Source organism: Gallus gallus, chromosome 7, assembly GCF_016699485.2.
Source record: "Gallus gallus isolate bGalGal1 chromosome 7, bGalGal1.mat.broiler.GRCg7b, whole genome shotgun sequence".
NCBI lineage: Eukaryota > Metazoa > Chordata > Aves > Galliformes > Phasianidae > Gallus > Gallus gallus.
Genome location: NC_052538.1, coordinates 33,153,080 through 33,166,851, shown reverse-complemented (window position 1 = coordinate 33,166,851; position 13,772 = coordinate 33,153,080). Strand labels below are relative to the sequence as shown.

The following is a 13,772-nucleotide window of genomic DNA, read 5'->3' as shown; positions in this document are numbered from 1 at the left end:
GCAGAGAGAGGCTGGCAGAAAGAGCAAGGTGGATGTAGCAGAGTCTACCCACCCTGCTGTCTGTATCTTCTCCACCTCCAATTCTATCTCTCCATCTAGAGAGGATGTTGCCATTGTGGCATGGACAGTTCTCAGCTAAGACCCCAAATAAATCAAAGCAAGGAAAGAACAAAGAGGTGAAATGTGGCCTTTGGGAGCAGAAAAGAAGGATAGAGCTTAGTAGGGCTGAGAGAAGGAAGCTGCAGCCCACCACTTCTTACTGCGCCTCCAGGGAGGGTAAATCCCACCATGGAGAACCTACTCACCCAGGTCCCTCCCTCCTGCTAGGTAGCTTTGCCCCCCATCACAGCCAATATGGCCATGGGAGAGGGGGAAAGGTAGGAGCATCAGCCTCAGTTTTCAGGAGGGAAATCAGCAATATTGCTACCCAACAAGGCGCTGGCAGGGGCCAAGTTCCGAGCTTTGCTTCTGAGCTGTGACATCTGCCTTGGTCCTGCAGCTGCTGGGGTGCTTGCCCAAGTGAGCACCGTACTGGCACACTCAGCTCCTTTGGTGGCAAACATCAGGGTTCGTTAGGAGGGCACGCAGCCAGGTAATTAATGTCCACACATTGCAACTCCCATCACGTTAGCAATGGATTTCCTCCAAGCAGGGTATTTGTCTGGTTGGAACATCAGCAAGTCTCACTGCTGCAGTCAAACAAGAAAAGAGTCAAAGGTGATAAAACTGGTCCTATTTAACACATTTCTGTTCTGTAAAATTCTGTGTTGTCTGAGAAATGCATGCAGTGATTTTGGACAAGAGACCGAGCAGAGCGCAGTGTTGATGCTCTCAGCCATTAGTTTATAAATTGAATAAGATAGATGTGTTCATTCATATGAACTAATGTAGTTTTTCTTATGAAGGTTTCATATTATACAAATCCATTAGCATATTTACAAATTAATCTTCCCTTAGGAAGAAAAAAGATCAAAGATTTACAGAAGGAAGTGCTTTATTACTTTTAAACTGCCTTTTCTTTTTTTTTAAAAGAAAGAAAAAGAAATGAAGGGAAATTATGTTGAACCATAAATGTTTCTTTATGACTACTGTACAGCAGCTTTGTGGGAGATTTAAATTTACTAAAGGGCAAGGGGGACTTCAAGCCATCTATACAAGTTCAGTATTAAAAATATATATACATGACAGGTGCCCATATAAGTTCATGCAGTACAAAATATTCCATAAATGAGCTCATTTATCTGAGTAATTTAAAAAGAGCTTCTGCACGAGGGGAGATATTTAGTTTGAATTATAGTCAGTTTACCTTTCATAAGTTTTTTCATCATTTCCCATACCTCCTTTGGTGCTACTGAGAATATCAGTAGTTATCAAGCATTATACTCAACCTTGCTATTCCCTATTCCCAGCAAAGCCCTATCGTTGAAGTGTCTCCACGTTCCCTTCAAGATATGCTGTTTGTAAAACCCTGCATGCATGATTATTTCTGCATCATAGACACCAGATAAAACAAGATCAGACCAAGAAATCTTTTATCTAAGCAAAGAACTTGAGTAATAAAACGTTACAGGTAAAGGAAAAAGCTGTAGGCTTGTCAGCATCGTTTAGATATGACTCTGTTGTAAAACAAAACAAAAACTTAGATTTTCAGGATGACTTTGTACTGTGGCTGAAGATACACAGTAGTAGAGCAGCACGGAAATGAAACGAAATGCAAACCTTTAATGATTTATTAATAACCACTTTCTGAGACATTTCTAACTACTAAAGAGAAATCAGAACAGTAAATACATTAAAATCTTTAGGAAAAAAAAAGGGGGGGGGGGGGGGGGGGGAAGGAGGAACCATTCTATGAACCGTTGAAAAGTTATAAAAATAACAGCTAGATTTCCAAGGGGAAGAAGAAAGGAGGAAAATAAGCTGGCAGTTGAAGCACATTTTAGGTTGAGCTGGTCCTACTTTGGGACAGGAATGTGAAGGAGGTGACCTCCAAGCCCCCTCCTAGATACAAATTTTTTTATTTCTATGCTGAAATATGTGAAGATCTTTTCCAGTAAGTGCCTTTTTTTTTTCCCCTTCTTTTTAATACTTTAGGATATGTTCCAAAGAAAAATGTCATGTATATTATGAAGACTAAGGTTAAATTGCTATTCATCAACAGAATAATTCTCATTTTCTCACAATGATCACATTCATTCAAGGATAACTTCTTCCACTTATGTGAGCTCCCTTAAAAATTGATGTTATATTTTAAAAGACCTGTACCTGGATAACCTCTGCCACTCCTCCTCCTCCTCACTATATGCCTGACAAAGAATGAAGCCTTTCTGACAATGAATAAAGCCTTTTCCCAGCAGGACAGCTGTGCTTTTACCATGCTGAAGACACAGACACAAAGAAGCCAGCCATGCAGAGGCCAGTGCCAGACAGTAAATGGTTCTGCAGAAGGATGACCCCAGTGAACACACTACTAAGAAAGCAGGTATTCTAAAGCTTCTCAAATAGCTCTATGTTCACTCTTCACACATCACACCAGCCAGCATCTAGTCTGCAGCCTTTGCTGGGAACAAGACTGGAGCCATTCTACTCCTCATCCATTTCTATCCCACCTGTCTCCTAAGAGAGCACATGCCTTGAGAACATTTTGAATGAGAAATATTCTACTCCAGAGCTGACTTTTATTGTAAAGAATCATTGTTCTTATTCAAGCGTGCTCTCCTCAAATAACCAGGCAACTTCATTTCTTTGCTCTTTCCCTCTCATTTCCTGAAAGCATCAGAGGGAAACTCTCAGGAATGTTTCTCACAACTACTTAGAGAGGAAACTCAGTGTTGATTTTTGTTTTCCTGTGGACATTGCATTTGGCTACCACAATGTTCATGAGTAACAAGCCATAACTTTTCAATGCCTTGGGAAACCAGGAAAAGATAAGCGTACCTAAGCTTCAGGTCTACGAGGGTTGGTCAATTTTTTTTTTATTTTTATTTTTTTTGAAGGTGTGACAATGTCCTAACAGCATCAACACTTTGTAGTTGCACATTATTTTATTTCAGGATTCACAGATTCTTCCAAATAAATAACCCTAACAACTGTGACACTCGTACGAGATATTTGTAAGTGAACACTTACATTGAGAATAATGCCTAGTCCACTGTATCTTAGTTTGAAATACCGATGCCAGATTCAATTATTTGTCATTCATATGATCCACTAGTCCTGCTAAGGTCTATGAAGCCTTTGTGCTGAAAATATTATTGGCAAATCTATTCATAAGATTAATGTTAATTAGCTTAGGGTGGGGGAGAGTTTCATATTACTTGAGACTTGGCTCACAAAAAGAGAAAGGCAAAGAAAAGAAGCATGACCGAGAGCCAACGGGACAGAAGTCAACGAACGAGGTTCAGTTAAAGAGAAAAAAGCCATATCAACAAAAAAACCCTTAGGCCAGTATTTCACTCTCACACCAAGAGGCATTTAAGGTTAGCACCTCACACTTTCTAAGCACTCAACTCTCCAGCCATCACCACCTTGTTTAGGATGCTGACTGCATTGCAGATGGGAGCAGAAGTTTGGCACCACAAGTTTTTCAGGTGAAAAACTGTGCCATCGGTGAAGAATTACAAGTCATTAAACTGGAGCACATGCTGTGTGTGCCTCTTCAATTCAATATAGGGAATTAAGAAGTCTAATGCCTGTGGCATTAAATATGAATGATGAATGTGAGAAATAAAATAAGTAGAAGAGAAATCTATGTGTTTCATTACACAAGCTGGCTATGCCACTGACACCTTTTGCTTCTGCATGAAAAAAATCTGTCTAAAATTAGAAAGCAAAGAAAAGCTGAAAGCTTGTTTTTAAGGAAATTTATATCAAATTTTGGTGAGCTTAAGGAGAAATGTTTTCCCCCAGTTTCAACACCATTCTGATCATCTGAAAGGTAACAGCATGTTATTTCATTGACCAGGAATCAAGAAGGGTAGCACAGTCTTTCTTCAGAACAGATTTGTAAATGAACAGACAGTATTTAAAAGAAAGAACACAAAATTTAGAAAGAGAAATGTCAGAAGTGACACATTATCTCACTTGAAGGCATGCGTCTGACTCCTTCCTGCAACATGAAGGATAAACATCATGAGCCACAAAGGCTTCTGTGTGTATCATAAACCGCAATGTATGGGAAAACAATTCTCCAGCTCTCCAAAGGAAAAGGTTTCTTTCATCTCTGATCAAGTTTCAGAGGTATTATTATTTATTTTCACATGAAGGACTGTGAAAAATTCACCTCATTGTTTTGTGCCATGAGTTGGAGAGTACTCAGTAGTCTCACTAAGACATCTAACCTTTACAAGCACATCCGAGAAAGTTACCCTTATCTCCTCTGGAAGGAAGGATGCTCCAGAATAGAGTTCTGCAGTGAGCTCCAAATACAGACCAAGATGAGCAACACATTAGAAAGGTCACCTTAGAATCATAGAATCATAAAAGTTGGGAGTGACCACTAAGATCACCAAGTCCAACCATCTAACCATCCCCACCGTGCCCACTAAACCATGTCACTCAGTGCAACACCTATGCTTTTCTTGAAAACTTCCAGGGAAGGTGACTCCACCACCTCCCTCCCTTCTTCCTCTTTGCACTCAGAAGCAAAATAAGTTTGCTACTATCTGTACCTAGGACATCTCACTTCTTGAAATCAAATATTAAGCAAAATTCTCTGAATGTGGTAGAACAAAAGACAGAATTAAGAACAAGAAGATACTACCAATAGGCACTTAAAAAGGAAGCATAGCAGATGGACGGATGTTAGGAGACACTGAAGATGATGTAGGAAAAATAATCCTTGAACTGATAACCAATCTCCACAAGTGAGACTGAGGTAAAAGATGAAGGAATCCTGGGTTCTACTGGAAAGACAAGGGAAAACCATGTTGGCTTGTCCAGAGAGTTCTGAGACAATGTGGTACCCAGACAGCCAAGTATCAATAAACTCTGATCCGTATTATATTACGCTTATGGATGCTTTTGGACACACAATGAAAACAGCAACTGTTTGGAGACCTCCTAAAGCATCTGTTCCGACTGAGCTAAATTTTGAAATTATCTTACTTAGGCATAACTTTTTTTAGTTGTTGATAAAAATGATTTTTTTCCTTTTTTTGGGTATAGAGGCATGAATTATGCATATATATACACATACACGCACGCATAAATAACATGTATATGGTATATTTTGGCACGTATTTTAAGTCCTATATACTTTCATCCAGATTTTTCTTCAGTTGCGTTCAGGCACCAAACAGGAGATGTTTTCATCCTGTGATTTCCTGTTAGCTATATTTTTTACGCAGTGGATCTCAACATAGATGGCATGGATCTCATCCCAGTCAGCAGAACTTCTGTGGAGGTGGGGGGGATCTGGAATCAGCAATTTGAACAAGAGACTCACCAACCACAGAGCGGCTGATAATGGGGAACTGTTGATGCAGTCCAGCTTTGTGTAGACACCTAGAAAGAGCAGAACCTTCAGATTAATCTCCCAAATTTCTGGATGGCAAGCAGTGTTGGTTTGGTTTTGATGGCCATTTTGCACATGCATTAATGTGGGGACTGAATCATAGGCACTAGAAGTTTTCAGGGGTTTTCCCATAACAGCTCTTTTGCCAAATCACTATTGTCAATCAGCGCTGTCCACCACACACATAATGAGGTTGCTGGAATAATTCAGGTGGCAATGGGATCTCGGAGAATTTCAATCTGAATTCATCTTTTTGAAATTAGATTTCTTTTCCCCCCAGTGCCACAAACTAAAATGATGTAAAGTGCAAAATCTCTGTAGTAAATTAGTGATAAAAGAATAAAATTGTTAAACGAATATATTTTTCATGCTCGAGGGCTGTGTGTTTAACAGTTTTCTAACTGTTCATTCATTTATATAAAAATACTTCAGTTATTATCTACTTGAGTTGAAATTAGATATTTAATTGACTGGAGGGAATGAAATCCGCTCACTTTTAAATAAGGCAACGATTTAAAAATATTCCTGTAAAGTGATTTGTAAGACCACACCAGCACTAGTTCTTGGCACACGTCCTTGTCTGTGTATATATTTTAAAGGCACGGTTGTTTTTACAAATGTAGTACTGTGAGAGCTAACTTCTTCAGAAACATGTTTATCTTAATTAGGAAAGTCAACAGACTTCTAATGGGAAGAAATGGGTATTTTTCTCTGTGGTATCTAAAGCATCAAAGGCCTCGTTCTCATGCCAAACCAATCTTCCTTCCTGCCTGCCTTTCAAACCCAGGTGATTGCAGACAGCTGAGCAGACATTTTCCCAAAAGCTTCTATTGACCTGGCTCCAGTCCTTTCCCGTGCTCTGTCTCCTTTTCTATCCGCGTGTCACTTCTCTTTCTCTTTCTGTGTATTTGTTGTATTTTTGCCTGAGGAAACCTAGGGATATTCATGGCACTGAGGCAAATAATGTGGAATTAAAAACTAAATTCTTCAGGCCTTATCCTAGCAACAGGACCATCACCATCTGTTCAGAGGACAGGACTGCCATTATCTGCTGCATTCTTTGTACATACTCCATCACCTGTGAGGGGAAAAACATTGCCCCTTATCCTGGGGTCTTTGTTTAAAAACAAAGTCGTCTGCTTCTTTCTGGTACCAACGCATTTCATAAATGTGATATACAGTACATTTAAAGAGATTAGGCAGCAAGAAAAGCCTTAAAAGCTTTATATATAAAAAAAATCTTGGAAGGACATTTGTATGATATACAACAAAAGCAAATATTGTTTAATTTAAATAAACAGCGGAGATTAATTGGTAAAAGTTCATCCAAATTCCTCTGTCTACTACAACTTTCAGTAACACAAGCACTGTGCATTTGACTTTGAGATCATTTTTTACAACAGCAGCAGGATTGCTATTATTTTTTTTTTCCTTTTTGAATTTAAACACCTAATTTAAAGATCTGCATTCCCCCATGTGCTGTGAAGGCCATTTTTGCTTCTCACAAGCACATCTCTGGCTGAAGTCCCAAATTACAGCCCACTACTTAAAGAGCTGCATTCTTTCTACCTCAGGAAATTGTGAAGTTTATCAAAGAGCAGAAACACTGTATAAATTAATTCAAAGTCGTCTTTTTCTACTCTTTATCAATCTTGCCCTTTTTTTCCCCAATTTTTGTCCTCTCTGTGCGTTTGAGTGAGGGAAGGAGTGAATGGGGAAGTAAGGTAAAAATAAGAGAAATTTAAAAAAATCCTGGAAATCAGAAGCAGCAATCTTGATCTCATTATGTTTTCAGTTAAAAAATGTAATTTATAAAAGCTGGGTGACTGGCTGTCTTTGTTGGTTTTATGCCACTTATAAACAAAGCTGCAGTCATACTCATTTCTCAGCACTTACAGACACATTTGTGGTATGTAGCTTGGCAACATAAATTGGTAAAATCTGCCTGCTCCCACCAAATCTGCTAAGTGCTTTTTCATCCCATACAGCCAGCGATCTGAACACCAGAGCTGCCCCATCCACTCTGCCCAGCAGGAAAACAGGGCAGAGAACAGGAGCTGGAGCAGATGGGCTTCAGCCTCACTTCCCTCCTCCTCCTCTCCTCAGGACGCCAACAGCAACTGCCAGCACAGGAGGAACAAATTCAGTGCAGACATAGCATGACTGTCCAAAGAGTGTGGGAAGGGATGGGAAGTCAGGCTTAAGGGTGCAACTTCCTCTTTCCCTTCCCATATCTCCCTCATCCCTTAATTCCCCACTTCCAATTTCATTGATTACCTTAATTTGTTTGCTCCTGCTTTCTTGCAGGCTGGCGTTCTGACACTCAGCTGCTGCCACCCTAATTAGCAGATCATAGAGTTACTCCGTGGGACAAGAGCTGTCCCACATAAGCCCTTAGCATCACCTAACAGAGGCTGAACCGAGTGCCTTCTCCTTTCACATTAAAACTCACCTCCATTCAGTTCTTTTCTCACAAATGTTTCCATGGATTGAGAAAACAGATCCAAGGCAAGAGAAGAATTGGCCTACAATTTCAAATATTAGCTAAAAAGCAGCCCAGTATGATTAATTGGTTGCAGTAACAGCTTTCACTCCTTGGTAAGACAAAGACTAATGGTTCAGCTTAGGTAAGCAGGGAACAAGGTGGCCAAAAACAGAAGTTGAGAAATTCCATCTCAAAGGACTTGTACTACACAGTACAACTCATCCCGAGTGCCATCAGCTCCTCTGTGAAGTTACATGTGGGAAACTGCTGGGGAAGCTGTATTGATGAAGAAGGCCCCCAGGTAGAGGCTGGTGCTTTAATTTAGCCCAAGAGGATTCAGCTTGCTCTGCATCGAGGTGGCCTCAGATAGGAAGACACTTCGGCCAAATCTGAATAAAATTGTGTTATTTAGATCTTCCCTCAAAGGAAAATCAATCTCAAATGGTACTACTTCAGTGGAATTATCCACAGATTTGTCAACACAGACATAAAGATTTATTTTAAAAGCCTTTGAAGCATTGTTTGGATTCTGGCTTTCTTACCAAGCACTAAACTTCTCATCTTTGCGTTCCTCCAATATATCATGACAGTAATAAACTGCCGTACATATTCTGTAAAGAACCAAAATGATGTTGCCTCACTATGGGGAATACAAAATTCATATATTATCATTCACACAGTCCTGTCATCATTATGGAGCAGGCTTTAAAGAAAAATGAAAGACGGGCAGAAATACTGTATTTTACATGGAAAATCTGGTGGGTGGGGTGTGGCAGGACATAAATGCATGGTACTGAAAGCAAAGGTCACATTTCAGTAACAAGCTAATAATCTAGAAGAGCAGAAATGCAACATAAGGTCAGAAATAAAGTTGCCCTCTACAGTTTCCTGGTTTCAAGTAGGAAATTGTTCGCAATTTAAAACAGATAAAGAAGTACATTAAAGTATTCTGAGATGAAAGGTAACTTCAATTATTTTCCTGAAGTGACACAGTCTGGTAACAGCACGACGTGACAATATTTTATACAGTATTGATCTGGTAAAAAGAGACTACAAACTGAATTTGAATTTTGAGGACAACAACAATAGAATGGGTTGCAGACGAAGCCTTTGCTAGATTCACCACACTCAGTTGTTTAAAGAAAGACAGAAATAAACAAAGGAAATCCTCATGTGGAGGGATAGCTGACGTTGAATGAGATTGAAGGTTGCAAGGGAGAACGTTAGCAGGTAAAAACATTTTCCTCCCTTTGGAGGAATGGCATCAACCAGATACTGTGCACTTTTTAAATTCTCTATCTTCTACTCCATTTTTTACAGGTGCTGATTTTTGTGCCATCCAAATGCTTTTTATTCCTATTTCTAAACAACAACAAATAGGCAAAAGCAGAAAGCGAAACTTCACAATTCACAGAACAGCAGCAAAGAGCTTTCTCTCCAAATCCATATCTGAATACAAATAGCAAAATCAGCTTCCTCTCATTTCAAGAGTAATTTAACATACCATCATAGTACCCACCAAGATGCCCAAGGTCATCTATAAGAGAACTGAAGTAGCTGCAGAGCTTAAAGCCCTTCCTCTGGTGTGATGGGGACCTTGCAGGGCTCTCATCCAGCCCGGAGAGCTCTCTCACAGCATAATGAACTTGGGTTCAGCCACTTAAGACATGCTATATCTCAGTTTCACCATTAGTAACGCAGATATTAAACATTTGTCTCGATCCTGAGGTATTGCCAGACGTTTATGTTATAGAGGAACATTTCAAAAGCTATTGAGGAGCACAGATGATCGCTGTGACTATCAAACCAATGCTGAGCTGCTGTTGTACTATGTAAGCATAATGATAACGGTGAATGGTAATGACGTTTTAAAAGCTACTTACTACTTCAGCAAGTTGACAGCTTCAGGTCTTGATTCAGGTCTCCAAGCTCCCCAGCCAATCACTAAAAGAAGAGTGGGGAAGGAAAAAAAAAATAACAGCAGCAAAGAGCTCTTTTTGTCATATAGTGTTTCTTTGGATAGACTTTATAGTCATGCAGATTAATAGGGCTCATAAACAGTGGGATGAGGAAGGGGAAAACAAAGGTACAACTCTTAATGAGGGAGCTTATTGCATGGAGGTGACCATGAGGACCGAGTGCAGCAGCAGCTTGAGGGGCAGAAGCCCCAGACCACACATGGAACACTGTGTTGGAGGCAGCACTGAGGGCATCACAGAGATGAGGAGCCAGGCAGTGGGCACTGCAGCCCCAGCCCCACAGCAATCGCTTCTGTTGCTGCTGCTAATGATGAATACCATATGCTTGACTCTGGCTGTTACAAAGTACGTTACATTGCTACCGCCAATGAGTCAATCAACTCTTTTCTTTCTGTAAGATGTAAAAGTTTATGCCCATGCATATTTCCTCAAACCTGGTACATGGGCAATAATGTCATAAAACTGAAACATCCTTCAACAGTGCCTTTTCATTTGTTTTATTGCCTTGTTCCAGTCAGGTACAGCATTTACTCTTTCCCTCTCCCCTTCTCCCTGATAATTATCCTTAAACAGGAGAGAGAGAGAGAGAGAGAGAGAGAGAGAGAGAGAGAGAGAGAATGCAATTATTCAGATCTTATTTTTTCCTTCTGTTGCTTTCAACCAGTTCAATTCACTACAGTTAGAAACAAAACCTGATTGGTTAGTTGGTTTTTGGGAAACCTAGAGATGGGGGTAAAAGCAAAAGTTCACATCAATTTTTGACCACCCTTCCTGTATCACCCTCCCACTACCAGAAAAATCAGTTTCATTCAAGTCATTTTGGCTGTCACATATTAATTTGTCAGTGAAAGCAAACCCAATGAATCCTCATTTTCTTAATTATTTACAGCTTCCCATCAAAACAGCTTATTTGGGGGTGCCACCACAGGGGATCAAGTCCATAGGCATGCAGTTCATGTAATTAGCATGCAGCCTGCAGCCTTATCTACTCAAACACTGTAGGAAAGTTCTCAGGTTTCTCTATTTAAACTGTTTCCTTCACAACTACATACTCTGAGCAGCTGTGAAACATCAATTTATTTATTATTATTATTTTTTACTGTACTTTTGAATCAATCAACTTTTACCTCCACTTTGTAAGAATGATGGCACGCACATAAATATTGCAACAAGCCCTGGCTGCTGCATGGACACCAAACCACAAGAGCAGAGCTGATTTAAGGCCTTGCTGTGCCTGCTGCCACTTCTGGGCTTTCAGTAAGAGCAGTTTCACCAGGCTGCTGTCAAATGAACAAAGCTCCCAGGGAGCAGCACAGTGTCAGTGCAGGTAGGACAGTGACACGATTGGATGCCTCAAAAGACCCCTTCTCTTTCTGACAAAAGAAACCTGCATATTGTTTCAGAGCCAGCTATAAAAAGAAAACAGGAAAAAAAAATAGACTGGCAGTGGGCCCTTAACGCAGAGACAATCCATTGTAGCACCTCTCTCCATTTGTTCTATGCCAAAATGATTTCCTATCCACCTGTTCATAAAAAGATAGAGCTAAAAGTATCCAGTCATTGTGAATCAGAGTCTCAGGGAACATTAATACCTTGGCACTCAGCCTGTAGGAAAAAAAAAAACCCACAATATATTACTTCCGTCATACATGTAAGAATTACAGGGAATCATTTTCATACACTTGAATAGGCCACTGTTAGTGATCAGCAGTTGTTTGGCCAAATTAACCCCAGGTCTACCTCCAAAATGATTATGATTACATATTATAATTAATGATGACACTAAGGATATTAGGCTCCGAGGGGGCTTTGTTTGTTTGAATGAATGATAGATTTGTTCTATTCAAAGAGAAGTGTTCAAGGCACGCTTTCGGCTTACACATCTACATGCAGCCCTTCAAATGATCTCATGGTTGATGGTAATTTTGGAGAAAAGGGATATTTTGGGAAAGAGAAGGGGGGTGCTTTCTGTATTTTAACCTTCTTTCTTTTCCTAATGAATAAAAATGATCACAATGCTTTTCTGTCAAAGTCTAGTCTATCATCTTAGTCAAACATATCTGAGAAGTCACCATGAAGCCTAGACCAGAGAAAAAGGTTGGCAAGCTCAGTATTGGCATCTAGAAACATCAGGGAATGGCTGTAGCAGGTATTTATGCTATGGTGTGTTTGTTGTAGTAAAACATGTGAGGATTTATGCACGTACAAAGTGGTGGAGAAAGATGAAAAAACAAGATTCTAAATTAACAGACTAAATCCACATTTAGGAGTCTGAGTGACTACAGATCTAAATCTTGCCTGTCACTGACCACTATCTCTAAAATAAACCAGCACCTGAAGTCACATTCCTCAAAGTTAAGGAATTATGAAATGTGGCTCCATTATTTAAAACTCACCTACAAACGCTTTCTTTTCCTTCTCCAGCCCCCTGCTCACGTCTCCCAAGCACTAAGTGCAGAAAATCTGTGGTTTTGGAGCTCAGTCAGCAAACAGCCCTGAACACAGTGCTGACTTCGTGTCACTGCTCCAACAGAGAAGTGATGCACGTTGCCCTAAGCAGTTGCAGCAGCAGGATCTACAAACCTGAAAACGTTTGAAACACAAGGTTTTACCACCCAACTAATGTCGGAAGATCTGGTTATAATATTCCCTTTACTCTTTATTCTATTGCAGCAGCATAAGTCACAAATGGAAAATCTAGAAGTGAAAAAAGTCAATGCAAGACTGCAGTAGAAACTTCATCTTCTTGTCTTTTTTTTGTTGTTGTCATTTCCTTCAATAGCCATATAGTACTTGACATATACCAAAAAGTTTGAGGTTTATAAGACCAAATACAATCTCTATGAGGAGTTATTTGCTCTTTGGTTTCTCTTTCATTTTTATAAAAGCATTGCACTGTATAAATACATTATAGATACATTATTTATAGCCCTCCTATCTAGCCAAAAATAAAACCAGCATAATTAGTTTATGTAGCCAATTTTTCTATTGCTAAGATTTATCCACCTGTAGTTTTAAAAACAGCAACTACTTGACAGAGTATATTGATGTGCTTTAATCACTGCTGAACATTTCCTGTCTATTTGTAGGCACTCAGAGAAACCCAAGGGGCATAATTTACTAGAGTCCAAACTGAAGTCATTTGACAGGATGTCACAGGGAATAATCCTAGAATTATGAGTGTAAAAACAGGATATTCAACAACGTGAACCAGTCCAACCTTGGAGTTTAGTAATTTCTGTGCAACCAGAGGAGCCATAGCAGTAATCTTTTACCAACTTATCATAGTTAAAATGAATTATTTAAGATACCTTCATGGAAATGTCAAATATTACTAATCTCCAACCAAAGCCTGCGAGTTTGAAAGGAGAGGAGAGGGAAGAACTACTCATGACCTTAAGTTCCCCCATTCATGAAAAGTTGATATTGCATTACAATTTTCTAGTTTGATGTTATTTCTAAAAGAAACAAAGAAATTAATAATAATAAACCTCTTACTTTGGTCATTTGGCCTTGTAGAGGAATGGAAGCAGTGGTACATGTTGGAAGAGCAGAATGACTCCAAGCCCAGGAGCTGCAATGAGCTGTTTGCATCAAGAGCACATTGTTTCACCTGGGCAGAACTCGGGGTGGCCCAGATATCACAGACAGATCCACACCAGGACAAATATTTATAGGAACAAAGCAGAGTCAGAGAGATCACAAGAGAGCTTGGGAACTGGGGAGGAAGAGCACAGGAAACAAAGGTAGTGCTAAGAGGAACGCTGACAGAAAAATAGGCTGACAAGGTAGA

The 13,772-nt window shown here is 39.7% G+C and overlaps 1 long non-coding RNA gene across 2 annotated transcripts in view; it reads right to left on the bottom strand.

Annotated features, from left to right (window-relative positions):
* Positions 1-213: 213 nt before the first annotated feature.
* LOC121111264 overlaps positions 214-13,772 on the bottom strand; it is a 70,095-nt gene continuing 56,536 nt past the window's right edge. The window contains exons 3-6 of one of the 2 annotated variants that reach the window (XR_006939928.1): positions 12,376-12,562; positions 9,884-9,944; positions 5,447-5,505; positions 214-689 (exon numbers count right to left, since the gene is read on the bottom strand). This is a non-coding gene — a long non-coding RNA (uncharacterized LOC121111264). The remainder of the gene's footprint in view (positions 690-5,446; positions 5,506-9,883; positions 9,945-12,375; positions 12,563-13,772) is intronic. The other variant, XR_005861388.1, reaches the window with a different exon arrangement.